Source organism: Lepidochelys kempii, chromosome 8 (genome assembly GCF_965140265.1).
Source record: "Lepidochelys kempii isolate rLepKem1 chromosome 8, rLepKem1.hap2, whole genome shotgun sequence".
Lineage (NCBI taxonomy): Eukaryota > Metazoa > Chordata > Testudines > Cheloniidae > Lepidochelys > Lepidochelys kempii.
In genome coordinates this window covers 30,987,698-31,004,790 of record NC_133263.1, presented here as the reverse complement: position 1 = coordinate 31,004,790, position 17,093 = coordinate 30,987,698, and the positions used below count along the sequence as shown (strand labels likewise).

The 17,093-nt window shown below is 39.8% G+C and overlaps 2 protein-coding genes across 4 annotated transcripts in view; one reads left to right on the top strand and one right to left on the bottom strand.

The window, feature by feature from the left end:
- Nucleotides 1-17,093, bottom strand: part of DOCK2 (dedicator of cytokinesis 2) — a 501,787-nt gene that overhangs the window by 247,792 nt on the left and 236,902 nt on the right. The window lies entirely within an intron of this gene.
- The window catches only part of INSYN2B (inhibitory synaptic factor family member 2B), a 211,675-nt gene that overhangs the window by 172,043 nt on the left and 22,539 nt on the right, over nt 1-17,093 (top strand). The gene's annotated exons all lie outside the window — the stretch shown is intronic.

Below are 17,093 nucleotides of genomic sequence, written 5' to 3'. Positions count from 1 at the left end.
CAGTGCGATTAGCACAGCAGCTGCCTAACCACTGTCAAGTTGGTTTTTTTGTAGGCATCACAGCAAAGAAGAGTTTTAAGAAGGAATCCAAAGGAAAATAACTGGGTACTTTTTCAGATGTATATGAGGAGCTCCTCCCAAACATCAGGTGCAGCTTGGGAGAAATCAAAAAGTCACTTGTTTGAAAAATTAGCAAGCGGAATATGGAGGCTGCCATCATTGGCTGATCGAGATGGGAGTAGTCATCTCAACAGTGAATGAGAGAAGACAGGTCATGAAGTCCCTTGAAACAAAAGGCAAGCAGCTTACGTTTGATGCAATAGAGAAGGGGGAACCAACAGAGGGATTCAAAGAAAGGGGTGACATGGTCAAAATGACAATTTAAGAGAATTATCTTTTCAGCACCATCATTAGTGGATATGACTGGGGAAAGATTGCATTTGTCTAGGCCAGACAAAAAGGTATTGCAATAATAGAGATGAGAGCCTGCATGACCGTTTTAGCGGTGCAGATGGATAGGAAAGGCGTGGTCTTAGAGATGTTATGCAGAAAGAGTTGACAAGATTTAGACATAGCTTGGATGTGAGGACCTACAGAGGGGTCCAAATCAAAGATGACACCCAGATTATGGGCTTGAGTGACAGGCAGGATGGTGGTGTCCACAGTGACTGAGAAAGGAGGTGGAGCGGGGTGGGGGGCAGAAGAGCTTTGTTTTAGCTCTGTTAAGCTTGAGCTGACAGTTAGAAATCCATGAGGAGATGGCAAGGAGGCAGACCAAGTTTTTAGTTCGATCAGAAAGGTCGGTCTGGAACAGAGAAGTAGATCTGTCACTCCTCAGCACAAAGATGGTGGTTGAATTTGCATTTACAGATGAGATTATCCACAGAGAAGGTATAGAGGGAGAAAGGGGAAGAAGGACAGAGACAAAAAAAAGTTGTGGGGGATGAGGAGGATCTTCTAAGGGACAGGCTGAAGGAGCAATTAGAGAGATAAAAGGAGAACCAGGAGAGGTCAGTCACAGAAGCAAAGGGAAGACAAGTTTTCAAGCAAAGGAACAATCTATGGTGTTGAACACAGTTGACAGGTCAAGAAAGATGAGAATATAGTATTGGTTCTGACCTCTGGCTAGGAAGTGGGGGGAAGGTCACGATATATTTTGTTTATTTTCTCTTGGAAGAAATTGGTGAGATTCTGTGCAGAGAGAGGAGTGGAGCCAGGAGGAGGGGAGGATTGGAGGAGCAAGTCAACGATTGCAAAAAAGCAGCTAGAACTGCCAGGGTGGAATGCAAAATTAACTCCCTTAGTACAGCAAGATTAGCATTAAACATGCCTACTTTAAACTCTGATAGTGTTATTACAATATATAGCCAATAACTAGGCTCCTAGTTCTAAAGTGATAGGTGGAACTTAAATAATGCACCAGATATTGTGATCTCTATGGTATAATCAGTATAGAATCTGACAAGGGATTGTGTGAAATTGCTGGTGAGGGTGGAATTGGAGAGAGCATGTTTGTTCAAAATCAGAGGTTTGGGATGTGTGGGGAGGGTGTTGTTTGGTTTTTGTTTGTTTGTTTGTTTTTAACTTCAATAGGAATTGAAATGAAAGTCAGTCTGGTATAGTTTGTGTTACTATTTGTATATTTAATTGAATAAAATTTTGGTTTTGTTTGTTTTTCCAGTTATTTTTTACTGTTTCAGAAACGTAATGCTGCAAGATTTAGTCCTGGAATTATCTGGCAGTTCTAAAGATAGAGGCTTTTGTCATTCACAAGGGCAGGTTGCTCCTGGGGTGTGGGTTTGTTGTGAAGTGGAATTTTGGCAATGGGTTTCAGCATTTGAGATGACAGAAAAAGGGTTCACCAACTGAGGACTGGGTGTTGGAAGATGTCAGGAAAGATTCAAATAATTTGTCAAGAATGGATGATATTTTTCCTGTCTCCCCAAAATTTTGGGATGTTTTTATTATCTCCATTTCTTTACAGACCACAGTGGCCTTACTCTAAGCTTCACTCATATCTCATAATCCTCATAGAGCAATGGGCCCAAAGCACACTCTCCCATTTGCTAAGTCACAAAAAATACCTGTCATGCCCATTCAATGAGCAGCCCACCAATGGGATTCAATCATGTTTTTCTAGACAGATCTCTCATCTTGTATAAAGCTCAAATAGATTCCCAAAACTGTAAAATGTCAACAAATCAGCCAAACACCGCAAAAGAAAGCAAACTAAGATTTGTGTCTCTATTGTCTAACTATTGAAAGCTACTTTTGAGCTATTCATAACTCTTCATGTAAAAGTAACTTATTGGAGAAAAAGGCAGGTTGTGCCCATAACCACTCAGACAGAAAGAAACTGAGGGAACAAGGTATTTATACCCCAGTTGTGTGAAATGTAGAGCTCATGGGACTTGTTCACACACCTTACCTCCCAACTCAAAAAGGTTATCTGGCTCCCTGGCTAGTCATGTGTTCATACAGTTCTGTGCTCTGAGGTGGTAACTCTAAGGCATGGAGTAAGTTCTCTCACTGGCATACACGTGGAGCTACATATGTGTTCCCTCTGTGCACCAACAGGCAAAAGAATTATTAGTCACATGGTACACAGTATAAAACCTGAATTATCTAAAGGTCTCTAGGGAAACAAAACTTTGAGAAGATGATACTCTGTAAAGTCAGTGAGCCAGCCTACCTAAAGTCAGTTATAAGCATTTCATCTCCTTGTTTCAATTTATCCTGGTTTCCTTTTGTCTACACTTAAGTCATGTCGACATTGCTGTGTCAGGGGTGTGAAAAAAAACAGCCAGCCAGCGTAGATGCAGCTACGTTGACTGAAGTAGGCTTCTGTCGATGTAGCTCATGTTGTTCGGAGAGGTCGTGTTCTTACACTGACAGAAAAACTCCTTCTATCATAGTAGGCTGCATATAAATTAGGAGGTCTATGCCAACATACCTATGCCAGCACAGGCTCCACAGCGTAGACAAAACCTACATTAGAGTTCCATGTGGGATGAGTTTGCCACATTATCTACAATATACCTTTTAAAAAAGAAAGCTGACACATACATTTCCCACCAAACTCCATGCTTTCTGGTTCTAAACAAGAAAACATTCATCTTGTTCATTTTTTTGTCTTCTTTCAGCATAAAATACAATGTCACTATACACATTTCTTCTCATATTTTGAGAATAATTAACAAAACTTTCAGTGATCTATAACCTTGACGTGCTGATTATTTATTAACATTGGTCTTTGAGGTTTTATTCATATTTTTCCTCATTATTATTCAAAACTACACTACTGCCTGCTACCTACATTCCAATGCTCAAATAATTAGGAGAGGAAGACAATTAATTTGATGAAAGAAAATAAAGATTAAAACAACATTACATAACAGCAATGGTATTGATGAGAACTGTAATTTTACATTTCAAATTATAGTAAGGCTTATATGATATACTTGTAAGCATGTATAATAAGCTAATGAACAAGAGAAGACACTTCCTTGCACTTTTAGTTAAGCAATCAGCTGCACTGTGATAAATCGCTATGGTGAATTTCACACTGAACATAGTGTGCAGAAATATGACTGAATATATGTCTCTGTATTCATGTGTTGCAATCACTAAACCAACATTACAAGCTTATTACTCAGTTATTCTCAGGAGGCTATACAAGGTAAGGTAAACATAATATTTTTGTAAGAATTCCATGTCCTAGAGAGTATCAAAAATATCTTTAAGAGTAGATGATATATTACACACACAGGCTAGGCTACAGGTAAGTACCCACTTCCAGTAAGACCCTCAGCTCCGTTCCTCCCCAGTGTAGATCTTCTATTGGCCTCTTAATATGTCTGGTAAATGTCCTTTATTCTTATCTGAGTACAAGCTTGATACCACAGACCACACCTTGCCTGCACATCCTGCCTAGGGTAAGCTGACTGAGTGGCTTTCTTCCTTTTCTGAGAGATGTCCGTGGATGATGTTGAGCTCTTGCTCATTTTCCCAAAGGCTCTCTCATGGGTGGTACCTTGGGAAAGGGGTTCTATTCTGTCACTTTTGCTTAAAAAGGAGGTAAGGCCACTGGGGGATAAAATTAAAATCTCAATATGCAGGTGACTATCACATCTATGACTTTTGCTGGACCCAATGGTGCAGACTCTCTACTTTTCCAGGTCCTGGTCAAGATACTGGAACAGTCTGGGGTGGCTATAGCTGAAATCAGGCAAGAACAAAGTGATGTGAATAATTACAGGGAAATAACTTGATGAAAAGGGAGAGGTTCCTGTTTACCCCAAGTATTAGAGAGGTTCACCCACACTTAGTCAAAGCAGGATGATGTGCACATGTTTAAGACACTGGACCCAACAGTCTAATAACCAAAATCAAAGCCCTATACAAGTCTATTTCAGATACCAGCTCTCTCTCTTTCCCCAGTCCTCTCCCTAAGTAAGCGAGGTGAGGGGATGAGCATTTATTTTGTGGACAGGGTTCTCTCCCCCCATATTTGTTAACATGCTATGAAGCATTTTCTAATTTTGTAGGTACACTCAGTGACTGTTGCATTGGGTGCACTTTATAATCTGAAATTAAACAAACGACTAGGAAAATATGCATATTTGAAACCTGCTGTTTTCCTCCCATAGTTCTTACATAGCTAAGCCTTCCTTAATCACCGTATTTTTAATTAAATTATTACTTCAGTGACATCAAATGCTAATAAGGAAGCCAACAAACTACCTGAACAAATAAATGCCTTTCATTAATCCAAAATAGATAGAAAGTTTTATAATTTGCTTATCAAATCTTAACAGAAAGTGTTCTCTGATATGAAACAGCCAGATCAAACTTATCTTGTTCAATCACCTTCTTGCTAAAGTCCCATTGTATTCAACTGAGAAATTAACATACTGAATGTAAAAAGCACCTTGCCAACTTCCGCCAGCAAAATTGTTTTCTACAAGAGATACCTTAGGACTGCATTACCTTCAGGCAGTAAGATGTCTTAGGTATCTCCACCACTCAGTATGATTGCCTTCATTTGTACCATCACAATCAACCCTTCTAGAGGTGACATATGTTGAAAGGCCATCATAATAAATCTTTGGTTTTAAAGAGAAAATAGATCATACAGAGCCACTCTTGAGAGGTACTCAGAGCCTCAACTCCTACTGAAATTGCAGCACATTCTCTGACCTTGCTCACACTCCCTCCCCCAATGGTCTAATTCTGCAAGGTGTCAAGTACTCTCAAATCCCTAGATCTTGCAGATTCAGGGAAACATGCAAGTTCACAGAGACCCTGTCAAGGTTGATTCCCCACTCTGGCACTTTGAGTGCAGAATGTGGGGGCCCGCAAAGATTTTAAAAATTAATACTGGCCACTCCAGGCTGGTATTAAACTCCGAAGGTCACATCTTCTCTCTGACCTTGGATGGGTAGATGCTGCCACCACCGAAGTGCAACCCACCCCCCCTCCCCTTTTGTGAACCCAGGAAGGAACACTCGGGAATTCCTTCCTGTGGGGTACCCTCAAGCCCTTTCACCCCCCTTCCTGGGAAGAGCTGAGAAAAAAACAAAGGACATTAGCTATTGCCACCAGCTAATTAAACAACATATGCACAAACCTCTTAAGGACACAAAAATTCAATCCTGTTCTTTAAAAAGGTAAACTTTAATAAACCCAAAAGGAAAGGAAATACATTTGGAACTTAGGCTTTTTGCTAGATCTTAAAGAAACAATTACAAAAATTAAGCATCAAGATAGCTCTCTTGAGGTTCACCTTAAAGGTTACAAACGAAATAAAACCATCTGGGGTTAGCACAGAGGAGTCCACAAGCCAATAAAAAATAAAAGAAATAACCCTAATTGCATCTTTTTAGACAATCCCTAATTTACTTACATTTCTGGGGTTTCAGATAAGCAATCTTTAGGTATGATCTGATGATTTTTCATACCTGGCTTAAAGCTTTTCACAGCATAACTATTCCCGGTTCCCCTCTTTTCCAGAGAACACTACAACACAGACAAAGGGAAGTTTTCCCCCAATTTTAAAAATTTCTAACCCTACCAATGGCTCTTTTGGTCAGGTGCCCACTCCTTTCTTTTTACCTGTGGGCTTGTTAACCCTTTATAGGTAAAACAAGTAGAGAACCACCACCAAGAGGGATTGCACAGCCAACAGGCTAGATGGGTGTCCACAAAAGGGAGACCAATGACAGAAATCTGAAATTAAAGAAGCAAAGAGAAAACGTAGCATAACTAGTCCAACTAACAACTTGAAAAGATTATACAGAAGTTTGAGACCATGGGGCCACCAGCGATCTTCTTACCAAACGTCAAATATAAAAATGAAAGGAAACAAGTGTATCTTGGCAGCAGCCTTCCATTTCCACATGGATAAGAACTGTTTGTACACCCAATGCCATTTGTACTGCAGAGGACAAATGAAACAGCCCCTTCTTATCCATGTGCCAGCTATAACATGTCCTAGTGGGTGGCTCCTAAATTTTAGTTGTTCTACTGCCTTACTCTGTGACCTCAGGCAAAATCATTTAAATTATCTAAGCCTCAGTTTTCCCATCTGCAAAATGGGAATGATCATACATAGTTATTTTGCAAGGGCATTCCCAGGATCAATTGATTAATGTAGTCAAACTAAGTTCTAAGCAGAATTAAATTACCGGGTAATAACAGAACCCACACTAAGCAAAAATAGAAAAAGCTATCTGACAGCTGGCAATTTAGAGTAGGTCTTCGAGATGCCAGAAAAGCCTTAAAACAAAAACTTCATTTCGCTAGTTTATATCGCAGTTTCCATTATTAGTTGCAACTAATTAAGCCACTGAACAACAAATTAAAACATGACAACACATGCTTTTTGAAATCTCTCTAATGGATAATGTGTCTTATTAAATTCCAGCTTCAGAATATTAAATAAATCAGTAATACGTAACCCTTGCATAGCCCCTCACTATAATAATTTTGACTTGTCCCATGTTGGTTCATCTTCAGCAATGCTGATCCCAGGGGCCTTATGTGTACTGTGGGTATGTCTACACTGGAATCGAACTGCAGCGGTGTTTAATTGCAGTGTAGATTTCTGGGCTCAGGCTGGTGCCTGGGCTCTAGGATCCAGCACGGTGGGAGAGTCTCAGAGCTCAGGCTGCAGGCCAAGCCGGAACATCTACAGCCAACTGTCCCCCAGTATGAGTCCCACTGGCCTGAGTCAGCTGGCACGGGCCAGCTGTGGGTGTCTAATTGCAATGTACACAAAATGTAAGAAATTATGGGTGGAAGATTTAGTTTTAAACATCTGAAAAATAAGGTATTGATATGGGCATTAATTAGAGAAGTGAGTACAGGGTAAATTTAGACTAAGGAGACTATGGGTATGTCTATACTACCTGCCGGATCGGCAGGCAGCTATCGATCCAGCGAGGGTCGATGTATCATGTCTAGTCTAGACACAATAAATCGACCCCCGAACACTCCCCCATCAACTCCGGTACTCCACCTTGGCAAGAGGTGCAGGAGGAGTCGATGGGGGAGCATCAGCAGTTGACTCACTGCAGTGAAGACACCGCAGTGAGTAAATCTAAGTATATCGACTTCAGCTACGTTACGTTATTCATGTAGCTGAAGTTGCATATCTTAGATTGATCCTCCCCGCCCAGTGGAGACCTGGCTTTTAAGATTGGTGTTTTCATGCTTGCCTTTTGCACTGCTCTTTTTTGAAAGGACATGAAACCTTCACTACAGGGACTTTGTGGCTAGCAAGGATAACACTAATTTACTCCATCCACCTACCAATTTACTCTCTTTTCTCTGCTCAAAATGAGGCAAAACCTGAGCTGTGAATTTGACCCTCTGAAAATACATTTCTGATGTATTTTGAAAATACTTTAAGACTTAAAAACAAAACAACAACAACAACAACAAAACTGTCTATACATACCAGTGAAGTATAGTGTTATGCTTCAAAACTGTCTGATGGCTCAAAGTTATTACAGAATGTGAATTTCTTTAAAAAGGTAGTTATGAAGAGAATGTGTATCCTGTAAGATTATCTACAGTACTTTAAAAATAAAATTATTGCCATGTATTTTTTCTAATGTGAACGTTGCTTACTGCAAGAATCTTCACTAAGTATTTTGTCTGTGATGTGTAGAACTTACTCCATATGTATAGATAAATATAACCTATAAACATAAAATAACTTCAATTATCTAAAAGATATAGACACAACCTTCAAATAAGAGATTTAATATCGCTCTCCCTTACCGAACACAATTTGTATTCTGTCTATTTTAAATATGAAATGAAAACAAACAAATAGGCTAGGCTGCCATAGGATTTCAAAGTAAGATATGAAAATGTAAAATGAATTTTCCTGAAAATGTGCACGTGAGTTTTGGCTTTTTGTTTGTTTTATGTGTCTACTACTATCACATATCAAGAAGCACAGAATAAGCCAGTTATTTTTGCTCAGTTCAACCATATGTAGTAGCAGCCTGGCTCTAACATTCATAAGTCAGGCAATTTTTATATCAATCCTCCATGTTTTATTGTAGCATTTTTCAAAATCTATTTTTATCTAGGAACTGAGTTAACAGCAGATTAACAATTCTCCAAATGAAATGCCTATCCTAGTAGGAAAAAATTAACTTTCACACGTTTCTTCTGTGCAAAACTCTTGATTCACAGGAGTAAGCATCCCTTAAAGCTAAGAAATATATTGTAGAGTTATTTTTGTTTAGCTTGCTGCTCATTGATTAGACCACTAGAGGATCTAGTCATTAATCAGAAAATTAAGTTTGAAAGGAATAAATATTTGGAAACAGCTATAGATACAATATAGAAAAAGAGCAAATCAATTAAATTAAGTACTTACAAATATTCCAAAGTTTGAAAATTTTGCATGACTACTAATCCATAAATTTAAGGAAATCAAATTTGTTAAAACCAGCACAAAGTGCAGGGTTTTAGTTTTGCTTTTTGTTTGTCTGTTTGGTTTTTTTTGTAAGAGCCAACTCTTCCCTGAAGTTAAAAACTCATTACAGCACAAAATATTTGCCTGCTGAGGGCTGAAAGTAGTACAGTTAATTACAGTTATTAGCATATTAAAATATCAGCATTATCGTGATGGTCAGCTTACATAATCAGCACGTCTTCAAGAATACTAATGTTTTCTATGCCAAATTGTACTACAAGGAAAATGAAAGTTCTCTCTCTTTTCTTTAATTCATTTATTTCCATTGCCACCAAGACCCAAAGGGCTAATCCAATAGCCATAGGTGCTCGTACATGAATTAAAACATTACATAGAAAAACAAACCCAGTCCAATGAGCTCAGCTCCTGAATTAAATGCAACCATACCATCAGAGCAGCTCAATGAATGAAGCCCCCATTCTACCTATGGTATATTCCTGCTACAGCTTCATCCCTCTCCAAACACGTAGGACACCCAACAAAAAATACTGCATTGAACATTAGCTTCTCGGACTACATTCCTTTCAATACGTCTTTTGTCATTGGATGTATTTTTAAACTATTCATTGTTTTCAGGACTGATCATCATGTAAGCTTCTCCAGTCCACTGTAGCAGAATTTAAACCTTGCTGTGTTGCAAAGACAGGCATGATGGTTTTGAAGTTATGTCATGTTTATTTATAGCCATAGCAAATCTGCAATTCTCTAAGGGCTAATCAAAATGCAGATGCGCTCTGGAAAGTGATGAACTTGCCAGTCAGATATGTGAAGAGTGGTGCCGATGGAAATTACACTGCATAAATAATGAACAAAACTTAATTAGAAGCATATTTCAGGGAAACCTTTCCCATCAGTTCAAAAAAATCTAGCATATTTCAGGGGCTGTAACTGCTCCAGAAACATTTACATTAGCTATTTAAAACAATCCTTTCAATAATACCTTTGATTTATTGGTTATGAATTGGATCTAAAAAATTCCACTGTTTTGCGCCATCTATGCACGTTGATACATGAGGCCTATTGATTAACACATTGCAGTAGGCTCAACCAATATCTTCACGGAATTATAAAAAGGTTGCCTTTAGTTCAAGAAATCTGATAGAACACTAATTTCATGCCCTTTTAACATCCCTCACTTTCTAGAATTGTTTATAATTTAATTTAAGTGTACTGCATATCCATAAACTCCCCAAATTCTCTTGATAACGTTTTCTGAAAAGCATTTCTATTACACAACAGTTTATAAATTCCACACACACAAATTCGGTATTGTATGCAGCGAGTAACTCATTTTTTAGTGTACCAAGCACACTGCTAAATTCATTGCTTATTCAATTGCAAAGTACTAGGACTCCTGATTACCAAATTGATATTTATCAGCTTCAAAATGCTTTACAGACAACTCATTAATCCTCAACAACTCTTCTGCAAGGCAGGAACATATTATCCCCGTGTGCACATGGGAAAGAGTTGCACAGAGAAGTCATGCAACTTGCCCAAGGCCACAGAGGAAGTCTAAGCACCATAGTTCAGGGCAACTGCACTTGTTTTCCCCCTCCGTGGTCCCCCAAGTGTACCCACACCAGGCTCCTGGCTTCTCAACTGTCACCTCCCTTGGGTGGAGACCTGCATCTCTCCTCCTCCCAACTGGGGTTTCTCCAGGCTGCACAGTTCCCTGCTTTCACAATGATATTCCCAGCAAGCCAGACTACCTAGAAGGCAAGTGTATGTGCTTTGCTTTCTCTTCAGAAGCTGTAAAAAGCATGATCGCCTGCAGGCATAATTTACAACACATCCCTTCCAAGCAAGTACAACAAGCATAACAAAGAAAACATATTAAAAACGATACAAGAACCTACAAATTAAAAATAATACAAGAACCTACATGCACACTAAAAAGCTTACCATATATATAACCCATCAGTCTCATGGTGCCTCAGTAAGCCGAAGTCCTTCCAAACCTTCCCAGAAAGGATTGGGTCCCACCCCCTCTTGGGCAGAAGATCCTATCTGTTTGCTGGATCAGAAAGAAGGTCCTGAGTCAGTTTAAACTCAGGCTATTTATTCAAAAGTCTTTTCTTTGTCTGATGGTTTCTGGAGAATCCAGTATATGTGAGTGTCTCCAGGTGGTGGTACTGGTCTTGAGTGAATTTGCCTGATCACCCTGCCCCCACAGAATTCCATACAATCCCTGGCCCACAATGATACATAAACTGAATATAGTAAGATCTCCCAAAGATATTGCAGAAAATTGCCATTTCCGTCACACTAAGATATTATCTCACCCACCTTGTCACACTAAAAAGAGTCCATTTGGTTCCCAATCCTATTACCATGCCTCTCTTATAAAAAGGGAAAAAAGTCTCAGACGTTGCTGAGCTCCAAGAATTTATGCAGGGCTCCTGGGCTCTATAGCACTGGAGGCTGTTCCCTATGCTGAAATAAGAGTAATCCTTCACCTGTAGCCATGAGAATGCAAAATTGGGCATTATGCAGTACAGCTCCTTCCTAAGGGCCAACTATGAGGCTCTCCCACACCTGATCATCTTACGCAACAAAGCAGCTCTTAGTAATTATGTTACAGATGCTTGCAGTGAGGAAGAGAGGGCAGTAGCAGAATGCCGGATCTTGTTTTTCCTTCTTTGTATTAGAGTAGTGACTACGTACCCCAACTATACATACAGTAAGAGAGAGTTCCTGCCCTGAACAGCTTCCAATATAGAGAGACAAAACAGATGGAAGGTGGGCATCTGTCCAATATCCTTCTCAAGGAGATATCTCATTGGGGGGGGGAGGAGAGGGGGGCGTTAGAGAAAAGCAATCAAAGCAGTCCAAAACTATTATACTCTCCTGGGATAACTTGCCTTTTCGAAAATCTGAAAGACCAACACCCCTATATCTTTCTGCGGTACAAACTATGCACACTATATGCAATCTGTAGGTACAATACGCATGTTTTACCCTTTTCAGTTGCTGACATATTGAGCCTCTGCTCAGTAAACCTTGCTTCACATATTAGTCTACTTTTCCCTTGGTGAACCTCACCTATCCTGGGTCTTCCCAAAGCAATACAATGAGTTACTGCCAGTGGAATGGCTTCCATTACATATGGTTGAGTGGTCCCCTGAATCCATCTGTGTAGCTCTTCTCAAGTCCATCCAAGTCATGATTATGTCGGTGATTATGTTGACTGGTACTGGGATAAAGAACCTTTCACCCCTACATTGCCAGTTCAATGTCAGCCCATCTCCACAGTGACCAGCAGTTGTTAACCTCTGATAACTACTAAACAGCCCATGTTAAATGATCCGAGGCTTTCAATCTAGATCCCAGGGGACAGGTGTCAACGTTACAAAACTTCACAACTGACACCAGTGGGCACTCTCAGCGTACTGACGTCAAGTATTAGATAGAGACTGAATCACCCTCTTACTCCCAGACAGAGTTTCTCCAGGAAGACACTCAGACACTTTGGCAGTGAGCAGAGGGCAGGAACATGAACAGCTGCTGCCCTTACTGTAACTGTTCTGTAAATAGAAATCTTCAGTCTCAGGACAATCAATGTCACCTACGAACAGCACTAAGCTCAGTTTTTTAAAATTAACTGCTCTGTTGACTAGTTCCTTGTCCCTTCTACATCATTTTACCTTCCTATCCTCATTTAACTAACTGCATATCACCACCTTTCCCTGAGAACCTTCCCTGTGTCCTCTATGGTTTTAGATAACCCAATGCTGTTTCTTCTCACCTACTCTATGTTTTTAATTTAAGATCATTCCTGAAAAGACAAAAAACAGACAGAAATATGAAAGGGGTGCAAGTAGCCACGCAAAGTAGTCAGGGCGAGGATAGGCCACATGGTTAGTTCCAAATTTTTCTCTAGTTTTTTTTTATTTATGTTTAACCCCTACCTAACCATATTTTCATCATGATTCATTTGAACCCTATGTCTATTTCTATGTATATTTTTCACCTGATTTTCCAAAGCGATTAAGCAATCAGGCTCCTATCTAACCTCAAGTGAGAGTTAAGAGACTCAGCATCTTTCAAAACCAGAACCTTCTTCTGTTTCTGCTGATAATTAACACTAGCATTTCCTTTAATTAACCCTGGCATTCTATTTATTACATTTAACCCTAACCCTCTGGATTTTAACTCTTGCATTTTAATAACCACCATCTTTGGTGCTGATATATTGTCATTTCTGCTTACATGATGAAATACCACTGAGTTTACCAGTAAGTTTAAAAAAAAAAGATTTTTTTTGTACAGGAGAAGCGTTTTAAACAGGGAAAGTTACATCTATTTTACCAATTCAACTTAAATTAAACCTTATGCAACTTCTTCCCCAACTTGTCCTCAATGCAGCTTGACAGTCCAGATTTTACAAATGGGAGAATAACTGATTCTGTAACTGAACATATCTCCTTCATGTAAGGTAAGCAACAAACTCAGAAGATCAGCATATACATGACATTGACCGTAAGCCCTTTATAAGGTTGCTTTAAATGGTTCAGAGACATACCAAAATGCCACAGTGAGATTAGTTTGGTTTCTTGCAGTACCCCCAAAATTATACATTCATACTTTAGAGTCTTTGCTTCTGTCTTCCAAAGTAAAACAAAATATTGTACATTTGTTATGTTTTTAAATAGATGAAAAATTAACACTCCATGGACTGCAAATTGTGACAGCTTTTTCCTCCCAGCATCTCCAGGCTTCCTGGAACTCTAACTTAATATCACTTTTTTTTTTTTTGAAGTTAACTATTCAGCTTTCTAGGTTGAATTTACGTTCCAGCATTGCATGCAACATTTCCAGGACACAAACTGCTTCTCATTAGACTGGCTCCTTCCCACATGAGACTCCTTGTGAGAGATTTAATTATTTTCCCTATCACACTTAACTATTTATACTTACACCAGCTGTTTCCCCTCATTAGCTTACAGGTCACCAAAGCAGCTTGAGAATGACACTATCAGATATGAGACTCTAGATCTTCTAGGACGCACATTAATTATATGTTTCACTAATTCCAGAGAAAGTTAATAAAATCTCTAATACAATATTCATTTTGTTTATTGAGATATAAAATAATAAAACGATGCCTATTCAAAGCTCGAGGCACTTTAACATAATTGACACCACAGTAAAATCCCAGCAACACTAAGTAATCATTTCAACAGGAACTCAGCCAGCCAGCCACCTACACAGCCACCTTTCCCCGCTTTCGTTGTTAATAATAAAAAGATACTTTCGGAGTGTTGGGTGACTACAGTAAAATCCTGTTTAATCAATGCTCCCCAGAGGTTGTACTGCCGTGTTCAGTACTCTCTGGGCTCTCCAAACCTGGAGTGGGCAAAGACAAGTTTACTAGCTTCCCCACAGCCAGCCAGCACCATGGAACAGGTTGTGCTCATGATAACCACCTCCTGCTCAGGAGTGAATAAGAAATGAGCGGATTAAGATGTTTACCACCTAGCAGCTGATAGGCTTTTTACAGTAGCATGGGGGGTGAGGGGGAGAGGGAGGATTTCAAACAACAGTCTACCTGCATATCTATCTTATCTATGACAGGTTTCAGAGTAACAGCCGTGTTAGTCTGTATTCGCAAAAAGAAAAGGAGTACTTGTGGCACCTTAGAGACTAACCAATTTTTTTGGTGCATCCGATGAAGTGAGCTGTAGCTCACGAAAGCTTATGCGCAAATAAATTGGTTAGTCTCTAAGGTGCCACAAGTACTCCTTTTCTTTTATCTTATCTATAGGCTTATCATCGCCCAATGATAGCCTGGGGAGGCCAAGCTTCTTCAGATACCCGGGCAGAGGTCTATATGGGTCTGAACATGCCTCTAGAAAGGGAAAGGGTCACTTTTTATCCAGCCAGAGGTTCTCTGTCTTCTTAGTTCTCAGGCTTTGGCTGTGCTTGTTAAAAACCTGTTCAGTGGCCTGTGCAGTGGGTCAAGCCCCACTCCCCAAAGCCAGTGGCCCTCCCATTGTCTCACAATCTTCAAGCATTTGCTGAGAGGCGTCTTATCTTGAGCCATTATAAGCTTCCTACATTTGTTTCCTAATAGCTCACTATTAAACTACATCAACATGCAGTAAACATCCCAATAGCCTGCTGAACACAGAGTATTCATAAAGTTATTTTACAGAGCAGCTCGATATCAGTCACACACTGTTTATTCAAGGGTTTCATGTCATTTCTGCTCCATCACACCCGAGTTCTTCACATTTCAGGATTTGCACATTCATCAGGCTAGACTGACTAATGGCCAGATTAAGTATAGGAATCCCAGTCTTTTTAATTAAAGAGCAACTCATACAGTGTTGACTTACATTGTAAAATCCTTGTACTTAATGATAGTTTGAATTGTCTCAGAGATATGATCATGAAGTAACAGACACCAGCATCCTTTCAATTATTAAAGCACTAACTCAGCAGATTATGCATTACAAAAACAGTCAGTATATACCACTGGTAATGCACTGGTAATTGCCGTGTGGTTGCATTGGTTCCAGGATATTAGAGAGAGAAAATGAATTGGACCAACTTCTGTGGGTGAAAGAGACAAGATTTCGAGCTTATACAGAGATTTCAGTAAGGCATTTGATACAGTTCCACATGGGGAATTATTAGCTAAATCGGAGAAGGATGGGGATTAATATGAGAATTGAAAGGTAGATAAGGAAATGGTTAAACAGGAAACTACAATAGGTCATACTGAAAGGTGAACTGGAGGGAGGTTACTAGTGGAGTTCCTCAGGGATCAGTCTTGGGACCAATCTTATTTAACATTTTTATTACTGATCTTGGCACAAACAGTGGGAGTGCGCTAATAACATTTGCGGATGACACAAAGCTCGGCGGTATTGCCAATACAGAGGAGGACCAGAATATAATACAAGATGATCTGGATAACCTTGTAAGCTAGAGTAATAGAAATGGGATGAAATTTAATAGTGCAGTGTACAAGGTTATGCATTTAGGGCTAATAACAAGACTTTTTGCTGTAAGCTGGGGACATATCAGTTGGAAGTGACAGAGGAAGAGAAAGACCTGGGTGCATTGCTTGATCACAGGATAACTAAGAGCTGCCAATGTGATTCGGCCATGAGAAAGGCTAATGGAGTCCTAGCATGCATCAGACAAGGTATTTCTAATAGGGAAGTGTTAGTACCATTAGACAAAGCACTGGTGAGATCTCATCTGAAATACTGTGTGCAGATGAATTTAAACTAGAACTGGTGCAGAGAAGAGCTACTAGGAAGGGAAAACCTACCTTATGAGAGGAGATTCAAAGAGCTTGGAGATTTGATTGCTCTCTATAAATACATCAGAGGGATAAATACCAGGGAGGGAGAGGAGTTACTTAAGTTAAGCACCAATGTGGACACAAGAACAAATAGATACAAACTGGCCATCAACAAGTTTAGGCTTCAAATTAGATGAAGGTTTCTAACCATCGGAGAAGTGAAGTTCTGGAACAGCCTTCCAAGAAGAGCACTGGGGGCAAAAAAACCTAACTGGCTTCAAGACTGAGTTTGATAAGTTTATGGAGGTGATAGTATGATGAGACTGCCTACTCCTTCCTTACTGCATGTAGCTGATCTGCAACTGCTAGCAACAAATGTCTCCAATGGCTGGTGATGGGACACTAGATGGGGAGAGCCAAGAGTTACTACAGAGAATTCTCTCTCAGGTATCTGTCTGGTGGGTCTTGCCCACATGCTCAGGGTCAGGAAAGAATTGTCCCCTGGGTCAGATTGGCAAAGACTCTGGGTGTTTTTCACCTTCCTCTTGCAGGTTTAAACTAGTGTAAATGGTGGATTTTCAGTAATTTGAAGTCTTTAAATCATTATTTGAGGACTCCAGTAACTCAGTCAGAGGTTAGGGGTCTATTACAGGAGTGGGTGGGTGAGGTTCTGTGTCCTGCAATGTGCAGGTGGTCAGACTATAAGATCAGAAGGGACCATCACGATCCTCAAGTCTGTGAACTCTTCTTCAGGTCTGGGAAAGGTATTCCAAGGTACAGAACTCCTGTCAGCATTTATAGGAGTTGTGTGGAAATCACTGAAACAGAATAATACACTAA